Genomic DNA, 11,321 nt, shown 5'->3' with positions numbered 1-11,321 from the left:
AGGTCCCGTGAGTAGGATTTATTATCTTGTATCTTAATTTGTACTATTTACTTTGTCATGTTGTGTAATGGATTATGTAGATCTTTTAATTAATCATGGTGTATGGTGAATTAATTTTCCAAATTGTATGATGGATATTGTAGATCTTTTAATTATTCATATTATGTTACATTTAATTTAATTTAGTTTGGTTATATTTAATTTATTCGATACGTGTAAAGAATTTAAATCGATCCCTTTGAAATTACTTCTATTTTTTTTGAAAATAATGCAGATGGACCGGCAATGGATGTACAATGCTGACCGACGTTCTAATGAATTCATTGAAGGTCTGCATTATTTTTTGGTTGTGGCTGAGGCAAACAAGCAGAATGATATTTACTGAAGTCATCATATGTGTGAAAATTTATCCTAGCATACATATGATAGTTATCTAGTTTTGGCTTTAAAATCGGGTGTGACAATTATGAACTGCTTATGCATGATGCTTGGGCTTATTGATGCCTTGATAACTCTTGGTGTGAGTTTTGGGTGAGTTTGCTATGTACTCCATGATGGGTTTTCACGGGAGTGGGCCAATGGTACTGACCACATACCTTTTCAGGAGTGTGCCTCGAGGGACCACCCTATACTTAGTGCCTGTGGCGAGCACAATGTTTGAGACTTTGCCTTGAGGAGTTGGTGGTGTACCTATTGTGGGTACGTTGCAAATGCTTCAGCGTGGTGCTAGGAACCGTTTATTTGAGGGAGAGTGCCCGCTCTCTGCAATTATGGACCGAGTTGGTTTAACCATGTTTCTTTGGATTATTTATGTACATACCGTCCGCCTATATGGGTACGCGTATATATGGTCGGAGACTATTGTGTGGATAGAGCTTAGCCTGCAGGCGGATAGGAGGATCGTGTATGGAGGCTGTTGCTTTCTCTCCAAATAGGCCTCTCGATCCCTTTTGGCCCAGGGTGGCCCTCACAGCTCCGAGGTCTGAAGACTGGCGATGGTGTGCCCTACAGTTGGAGACTCTTCTATTACTCCGACTAGACTTCTCTTGTACTGCTTCTCTTCCCTTTTATCTTTTGAACATAAACCATTTGTTTTAATGTAATTGATGATTATAAAACAATCATGGAGAGCTTTTTCAATAACAATTTTGCCATTATAAATAATTCTTTGCACGCTCAATGGGACTTATTATTCTTCATTTTCTTTTCTTGGTGATTAGAATCATCTTATTTCATAGATTCATCTACTTATTTAGGGAACGCACCCTAGAGTTTACACATGTAAACTCGAAGTTATCGTGTGTATAGATAGGATAAATGGAGTATGTTTTCTCTTTCTCATAAAATTATTTATTGACAAGATTTTCTATAAGATTTTTTTTGTTCACTAACAAGGTCATTTATTGCAGATGATTTATTGTAGCCGCTAACATGAACAATCATGCTGCTGTGCGTCTGTGGGCAGATGTGACATCGCGGCATGGAGGCGAACGTAGCCATTTAATTTCCTTGGACAGATAGCAAGTAACGGTCAATATCTGGGACACAGTGTGACAGTGTTGCTGGGTTATTCACAACTGAACGTATTGCCAAATTCATTACTCCAGTAACACATCAATAGGGAACATCACCACTGAAGTGCCTACCAGAAACTGAGAATTTGATGGCAAAGATGAATATGATGGCGGAGCAATCTTATCATACATGGTGTTGGGGAAATATGTACAAATGAACAATCTTAGTGTGCATACTTGATTCTTAGGTTTATCTGTATTTGGAGTATATACTTTTGAACATAACCGTTCATTTTAGTGTAATTAATGATTATAGAACAATCTCGGAGAGCTTTGTTCTTCAACAATTTTGCCATTATAAATCATTCTTTGCACGCTCGATGGGACTTGTTATTCTTCATTTTCTTTTGTTGGCGATTCGAATCGTCTTCTTATTTCATAGATTCATCTACTTATTTAGGGAACGCACCCAGGCGTTTACACATGTAAACTCGAAGTTATTGTGTGTATAGATAGTATAAATGGAGTATGTTTTCTCTTTCTCATAAAATTATCGATTGACAATATTTTCTATAAGATTTTTTTGTTCACTAACAAGGTCATTTATTGCAGATGATTTATTGTAGCCACTAACATGAACAATCATGCTGCTGTGCACATGGTTCCCCTAACCGTCGGTAACCGGTCCGGTTTGACCGGTTACCGGTCAAACCGGTCCGGACCGGTTCCGGTTTGATCCGGTATAAACCGGTCCAAATTCAAAATTTAAATTTGAATTCAAAAAAAATGAAAAATTCTCAAAAAATTCCTAAAAATACTTCAAGATGCGACAAATTTAATGGTGTCAAATTTTCTCAAAAATTCGTTCATTTAGTATAGTTTGCGGGGATTTAAAGTTAAACAAAAAAAACGTGCATACAAAAGTATACAAATACAATGTAAAAGTAGTACAAAAGAGGGTTGGAGGGTTCATTTAGACTAAAATATGTTATACAAACATTTATTTAGTATACTTTGCGGGCATTTGAATTTAAACTAAAAAAGAAAAAAAAATTGAATTTGACTGGTTACCAGTCAAACCGGCCGGTTACCAGTCAAACCGGCCGGTATACCGGTCAAACCGGCCGGTAAACCGGTCTAACCGGCCGGTATACCGGTACGAACCGGTTGAACGGGGAAGTTTGAATTTAAATTTGAATTTGTCCGGTTCCGACCGGTAACCGGCCAAACCGGTCCGGTATACCGGAACCGGAGGCCGGCGGTTACCGGTTAGCGGTCGGTAAGTTGAACCCTGGCTGTGCGTCTGTGGGCAGATGTGACGTCGCGGCATGGAGGCCAACGTAGCCATTTAATTTCCTTGGACAGATAGCTTGTAACGGTCAATATCTGGGACACAGTGTGACAGTGTTGATGGGTTATTCACAACCAAACGTATTGCCAAATTCATTACTCCAGTAACACATCAATAGGGAACATCACCACTGAAGTGCCTACCAGAAACTGAGAATTTGATGGCAAAGATGAATATGATGGCGGAGCAATCTTATCATACATGGAGTTGGGGAGATATGTACAAATGAACAATCTTAGTGTGCATACTTGATTCTTAGGTCTATGTGTATTTTGAGTATATACGTTTGAACATAACCGTTCATTTTATTGTAATTGATGATTATAGAACAATCTTGGAGAGCTTTGTTCTTCAACAATTTTGCCGTTACAGATCATTCTTTGCACGCTTGATGGGACTTATTATTCTTCATTTTCTTTTCTTGATGATTAGAATCATCTTCTTATTTCATAGATTCATCTACTTATTTAGGGAACGCACCCTAGCGTTTACACATGAAAACTCAGAAGTTATTGTGTGTATCATGTATGGACAGTTAAATGGAGTATGCTTTCTCTTTCTCATAAAATTATTTATTGACAAGATTTTCTATAAGATTTTTTTGTTCACTAGCATGGTCTTTTATTGCAGATGATTTATTGTAACCGCTAACCTGAACAATCATGCTGCTGTGCGTCCGTGGCCAGATGTTAGATCGCAGCATGGAGGCCAACGTAGCCATTTAACTTCCTTGGACAGATGGCAAGTAATGGTCAAAATCTGGGACACAGTGTGACAGTGTTGATGGGTTATTCATAATCGAACGTATTGCCAAATTCATTACTCCAAGAACACATCAATAGGGAACATCGCCACTGAAGTGCCTACCAGAAACTGAGAATTTGATGGCAAAGATGAATGTGATGGCGGAGCAATCTTATCATACATGGTGTTGAGGAAATATGTACAAATGAACAAGCTTATTGCAGATAATTTATTGTAGCCGCAAACCTGAACAATCATGCTGCTGTGCGCCTGTGCCCCGATGTTAGATCGAGGCATGGAGGCGAACGTAGCCATTTAATTTCCTTGGACAGATATCAAGTAACGGTCAAAATCTGGGACACAATGACACTGTTGGTCGGTTATTCTCAAATCTCAACCGAACGTATTGACAAAATACATTACTCCAGGAACACAACAGGGAACATCACCACTGAAGTGCGTACCAGCAGAAACTGGGAATTTGATGGCAACGATGCATATGATGGCGGAGCAATCTTATTACATGGTGTTCTGGAATATGTACAAATGAACCAGAAGGATGAAAAAAATTATGGTATGGCAGGGTCGATAGACAGTAGAGAAAAAATTCCTTATAAGACAAAACAGAGTAAACTCAAAATCAGATTACATTCAAAATCGAGAACGAGCCGTAGCTCGGTTGGCAAGCACGCCAGGTGTGCGAGAGAGCCCACCCGCGTTCGAGCGCGGATGCTCACCCAAGAACAATAGTTCTCTGTTTAATATGCAGCCTCTCACGCGTGGTGTAGTTGTAGGTTTAGATATGAGTGTAGTTGTAGGTTTGTTTATGCATGTGTGGTGTGAGTGAGGTGTGCGTGTGTAGAGTGGATGTGCATATATGCATGAACAGATGCTACAGCTGTATCCAGATGAGAGGTTTTTTTAAAAAAAGAGTACATTCAAAATCTTCATCGCCTAAAAGGCCCTTTCCTTTTCGATACATCTTCACTTGCATACGATACACCTTCAGGCTTCAACCTGATGTCCTGACTGATCTGCTAGACTGCTACCTCACTCCTTCCTTCGAAGTTCCAACAAAAGAAGAAATTCCTATGCAGTCCTAAATTAAAAAACAGTGACACAAAACATCAATCCGATTCACCATTACCTGCTGGGCAGGTTCGCTTGGATGAACGCACGACTGCTGTCACGGCTGCGCTTGCATGCGAAGATGCCTGCTGCGGTTGTTGTCGCCTGCTGGCTGCCGCCTCGGTCTCTGCTCTCAGTTTTCGTCGTGACAGTTCGTGTTGCCGATCGGATCACGACGGATTGCAGATGCACCGTAGGAGGAGGGCTGGTGTCGTGGGATTGATGGGCCAGTGGGATCGTAGCCCAATAACAATTTACGTGGCAGCCCAATACGGTGTCGTCATCCTTACGCCTGTGCTAAGATTGGACGGGCGCACGACGGCAGCAGCCATGGCGACCAAATCTTCGTAGCATCAGAACTCAGGCTATTTAGCAAAGGGCATGTAACCTCGTGGTTACAAGAGTTTTGGTAGTAATTCAGGTTTTGGGTTCGACTCTCTATGAGAGCGAATATTTTAGGATTTAATGACATTTGTGATTTCAGTAGTAGGCGACGTTCTAGTTGACAGCGAGGCGCCTGTGGTGACTTCGTCAATTTCGAAGAATTACCTCATAAGGGTAGAATTTGTGTGTGTGCGTTCATAAAAATGAGTGTGCGTGCATTGTGAGTGTCTGAGTTGTATTGTGTAATCTAAAATAAGAACTCAAGGTATTCACGCTCAAATCAAGATATGGCAAGCGCCATACCTCGCCATACTGAGCCCTCCACCACTGAGGTGTATCGTATGCAAGTGAAGATGTATCGAAAAGGAATGGGCCTTTTAGGCGATGAAGATTTTGAATGTACTCTGATTTTGAGTTTACTCTGTTTTGTCTTATAAGGATTTTTTTCTCTACTGTCTATCGACCCTGCCATACCTTAAGTTTTTTTCATCCTCCGCCACTGATACACCTTCAGGCTTCAACCTGATGTCCTGATTAATCTGCTAGCTAGACTGCTACCTCACTCCTCCCTTCGAAGTTCCAACAAAAGAAGAAATTCCTATATATGCAGTCCTAAATTAAAAAACAGTGACACAAAACATCAATCCGATTCACCATTACCTGCTGGGCAGGTTCGCTTGGATGAACGCACGACTGCGTGAGGCGAGTGGTGCGCCGACGGCTGTCACGGCTGCGCTTGCATGCGAAGATGCCTGCTGCGGGTATTGTCGCCTGCTGGCTGCCGCTGCCTCGGTCTCTGCTCTCAGTTTTCGTCGTGACGGTTCGTGTTGCCGATCGGATCACGACGGATTGCACATGCACCGTAGGAGGAGGGCTGGAGTCGTGGGATTGATGGGCCCGTGGGATTGTATCTCAATAACAATTTACGTGGCAGCTCAATACAGTGTCGTCATCCTTACGCCTGTGCTAAGATTGGACGGGCGCACGACGGCAGCAGCCATGGCGACCAAATCTTCGTAGCATCAGAACTCAGGCTATTCGGCGAAAGGCCAGGTAATCTAGTGGTTACAAGAGTTTCGGTAGCACTTCAGGTTCTGGGTTCGATTCTCTATAGGAGTGAATAATTTTTGATTTAATGGTATTTGTGCATTCAGTGGTAGGAGACGTTTCCGTTGACAGCGAGGCGTCTGTGGTGACTTCGTCAATTTCGAGGATTTGCCGGCTCAGTCTTTGAAGATGCTCATAGGGGTAGAATTTTGCCACTATAAATCATTCTTTGCACGCTCGATAGGACTTATTATTCTTCATTTTCTTTTCTTGGTGATTAGAATCGTCCTCTTATTTCATAGATTCATATACTTATTTGGGGTACGTACCCTAGCATTTACACATCACTACTACAGATTCGGCCTTTTGTCTCGGTTCCAAACTGGCTTTTGCCCTGGTTTTGGAACCGGGACATGGCTTCTGGGACAAAAGCCTCCCGGGTGGCAGGACCGGGACAAAATGTCCCTGACGCTAAATTTTTTTTTTCACCCCGCGGAATTCGATCCCAAGACCTCTTGCCTAGCGTATGGTTTCCTAGCCAACTCACCTAAGTAGTACATGTGACTTAGTATAGAATAACTTTCTTTTGAACTATTACGTGGAAGGGCCTTTTGTCTGGGTTGTTAACACCAACCGGGACAAAAGAGGCCTTTTGTCCAGGGTGGAGCCACCAACCGGGACAAAAGGGTCACCCTTTAGTCCGGGTTGTTGTTACCAACCGGGACAAAATAGTTGGGCCTTTTGTCCCGGGTGGAGCCACCAACCGGGACAAAATGTCCCATTTTGTCCCGGTTGGTGGCTCCACCCGGGACAAAAGGCCCCTATCCCCCCTCCCCCGCTGGCCCGGCTAGCCGTTGGACCCGGGACAAAAGCCACCTTTTGTCTCGAGCCCAAAGGCAGCCGGGACAAATGGCTTGGAACAAAAGTCTGTTCTGTAGTAGTGCATGTAAACTCGAAGTTGTGTATAGATAGTATAAATGGAGTATTTTTCTCTTTCTCATAAAATTATTTATTGACAAGATTTTCTGTAAGTTTTTTTTTGTTCACTAGCAAGGTCTTTTATTGCAGATGATTTATTGTACCGCTAACCGGAACAATCATGCTGTTGTGCGTCTGTGGGCAGATGTTAGATCGCGGCATGGTGGCGAACGTAGCCATTTAATTTCCTTGGACAGATAGCAACGGTCAAAATCTGGGACACAGTGTGACAGTGTTGATGGGTTATTCACAACCGAACGTATTGCCAAATTCATTACTCCAGGAACACATCAATAGGGAACATCACCACTGAAGTGCCTACCAGAAACTGAGAATTTGATGGCAAAGATTAATATGATGTGGCGGAGCAATCTTATCATACATGGTGTTGAGGAAATATGTACAAATGAACAATCTTAGTGTGCATACTTGATTCTTAGGTTTATGTGTATTTGGAGTATATACTTTTGAACATAACCGTTCATTTTAGTGTAATTGATGATTATAGAACAATCTTGGAGAGCGTTGTTTTCTCTTTCTCATAAAATTATTTATTTACATGATTTTCTATATAATTTTTTTGTTCACTAGGTCTTTTATTGTAGCCGCTGCCCTGAACAATCATGCTACTGTACATCTGTGGCCAGATGTGTTAGCCGCTAACATGAACAATCATGCTGCTGTGCGTCTGTGGGCAGATGTGACATCGCGGCATGGAGGCAAACGTAGCCATTTAATTTCCTTGGACAGACAGCAAGTAACGGTCAAAATCTGGGACACAATGTGACAGTGTTGATGGGTCAGTGTCACTAGAACGTATGTACTAGTTACGCGTAATTTATATTTGCCTTCTACATTCTATGCTCATAGAATGGCAGGCAGCGGCCGGCACCTGCAAAAAGCTATTTCTGGTTGCGAAAAGCAAGAGCCACCCGTTGACCTGCCCTGGCAAATGTCGTTTCAACCAACCCTGAAAAACATTTTTGTAGTAATGCAAGAAATATGGTGAAATTAACTTCGTCTTTTGACAAAAGTGAATGGGGAGATTGGGCCACAAATGAATCTATTTCGGCTTGTGGTCAAAAATCACCTCCTAGGTTAACATTGAAAAAACCGCCATTAAAGCATGTACAAACGCGCTTGAGGAACATGGGTTCTTTGTGTTGTTCGCATACATATACTCATTTTATTATCATTGTATAAAGCATATACATTAACATGCTCAGTGTTACAACTAATAAATACTCAATGCTTATAGGTCTTGCTTTCTATTGCATTAAATCTCTTTGACACATTCTTTGCAGGAAATTTTGTTCTCTTAGCCCTTTTTTGCATGGCCAATCCCATTTAGGGTTTCATTGTTCATTAAATAGGATGTCAGGCCAGCATTTCTGATGATGTGGTGAGAAATAGTGGAGAGAAGAAAAGAGTTTTATCATGACGGAACTACATGGGCACCATACTTTCTTGCATACCGCCTATGAAATAACAAAAATAAAAAAGCATTTGAATTACTATTTCAATCATCAAATAAATGCTTTCTTTCATACATGGAATCTTGAAAACACCAGTATGAAATTTTACTATGGGATTGGCCCGGCTAACTCTTGCTAAGAATTTATTTGAATATTCTGAGCCAATACAGAAAATCACATAAAATTAATTAGCCTGTTATGTAAGCAATAGGCACTACGTAAGAAAACATCATTGGTGACACCTCAATTAGTGACGTGTTTTGTTTTCGCGTCACAAATATTATACTAGTGACGGCAATATCTAAAAAACATTACTAATGTTCATCACATAGGCAAGGTACGAAAATAGTAGTGACAGATTTTTTTAAAACAGGTCACTAGTATAATCTGAAATTTCATTAGTGACGTATTTCATTGAGACAGGTCACTAATATTAGAGGTAATAGGTGACACGGTTTCTATACCAACGTCACTATTATGTCACACCGTATATCACCTTGTGCTGAGAAAGCAAAATCGAGTGGCAACCTGGGCCTGGGCCACAACGGCCTTTGAGCCGGCCCACGGCAAGCACCTATTTGCATAAAAAATACCTCAGACGCAAGTTGCCTCAAGATAGCTGCGCCGATGAGCCGCTCCCTCCCCGACTCGCTCCTCGTCGATGAGCCGCCACCCCTCCCCCTTCTCTCATCTATGCGTTGCCACCGCTTCTCCTCTCCCTTTTCTTGTCGACTGCAGGGACGAAAACCAACATGAGCACAGCCGTCGGGGCGGGATCCTGCCCACACCCTGCTGCCGGGGATGGGATCATGTGCGCGCCCCACAAGGTGGGGTACGAACCCAGCTTCGGCTGCCGCCTTCATCCGTTCATCCCCAACCAGGCGGCATAATCCATCGCTGGCAGCTGGAATCCATGGCAGTCCATGAAAACTGCGAGGTCCTCGGCGCATGGGCTCTCGAGCAGCTAGGATGCGAAGGTCCCAACACGGATTGTAGTGGCAGACAGTAGCAGCCTCAAGCAGTCAACGGCATGGTAATCTCCATCTGGCTTCTTTCCATGCCGGGGGTCGACACCGAATTTTCCACCATGAGACACGCTCTGCCCTTGACGCACGATGGTGCGCACGAGGGCGATGAGATTCACAATGGCATCAGGATCTAGGGCCACATGGCAGCTAGAATCCTTCTGGATTACGTTCGAACGCCACGGTCCAAGATCCAATTGTTCACCGGCATGGTTGTTGACGTTTAGTAGTGTCATCATTAGGATTGTTAGTCCTTAGTAATGGCGCCAAAAATTTCTCGGGTATCTCTTACGTCAAGAATAAATCCGCAAGCGCACAGAATATCGTTGTAGTATTTTACCAGGAGTATTCTAGGGTTGTCGATTTATATTTCCGTAGGGAACGCAGTGGTTATGGAATAGGCAAGTTTAATGATTACATCTTGGTTGGATATTCAATTGCATAAATAGGGGTAAGATAATATATGGATAAAGGTACTGTGACACACAAGTTAATCAAGCTCATGTTCATGAAAAGGCTAAGGCAGGGAGAAAACAAGAAGATAGCTATCAGAGTTTTATGTACTTCTAGTTAAATATACAGCTTATATTATATATTTACACTATACACATGATTATCCTCAACTCTAGGCTCCCAGGCACTATCGGGAGAACCGCAAATGGCTGGCAGAGGAGCCACCAGCCAACTCGGCTACTTTATGGACCTCCTACCCCCCTAACCGAATGTTGAGGAATACAGTAACCAGACAGGGCTGTCACCACCTACTAGCCACCTTTACAAACTATGGGAAAGGGCGAAATCTGGCAACACAATATTAACTCAAGCACCATGCTTACATTAATATGTGATACTCTAGTATCCCGCGCGAAGCCCCCACCCTCCGGATGGACATACATCATACTAGAGCAAACATTCGAATACTAGAACTGGTGGTGTGGTGTTGACGGCCATTATCTCACGTTTTGACCATCAACTTCTCGGAAATAAATTGAGTTTTGCACCATGTTCCATGCATATTTTATTTAATTCTAATAAGTTCCACAAGTTTTGGATGAGTTGTGCTTACAGGAATCTACTGTCCAAAGATGGTTGAAATCGGAGAAAATCCCGGCCGCCCGGCACATTCCGTGCCGACCGGCCTGACACCTCCACATACATGGGTCCAATACTTTCACTGGAGCAATGTGGCACATTCATGACGTTCCAGAACAAGGCGAACATCTCATATCCTGTTAGTGGACCCGGAAGGCACAAGGTTCAAACCAAAAGACCCACATGCCAGTGCCAAGAACGTCAAATGAGGAAAGCACCTAGTCCAGAGGCAATGTGGAGCGTTGATGTGCAATGTCGGCGAAACGGAGGGTCGAGGAGTGCCAGAGGCAGGCCGCCCGGCCTAAGATTCTGGTATCCGAGGAAACCACCCAACTTACCGACCTCCTGGAGTGATCAGAAGCCGTCCACGCGAAGCCAGTGGACAGGTGGCAGCAGGGCTAGGCCGGCCGGCCTAGGCCTGGCCGCCCGGCCCCACAAGTTGGCCACTGGAGCTCCTCTTTCGCGTGAAGTTCAAGCCAAGTCAGGGGTAGCGTAATCTTGCAGCGGTTACTTGATTACCAACCTTGAGCAGCTATAAATAGGCCCCCATCCTCACTTGTACACACACACACACACACACACA

The sequence above is a fragment of the Panicum virgatum genome, chromosome 8N, assembly GCF_016808335.1.
Source record: "Panicum virgatum strain AP13 chromosome 8N, P.virgatum_v5, whole genome shotgun sequence".
NCBI lineage: Eukaryota > Viridiplantae > Streptophyta > Magnoliopsida > Poales > Poaceae > Panicum > Panicum virgatum.
The sequence above is the reverse complement of the archived record's forward strand: the minus strand, read 5'-3'. Positions refer to the sequence as shown.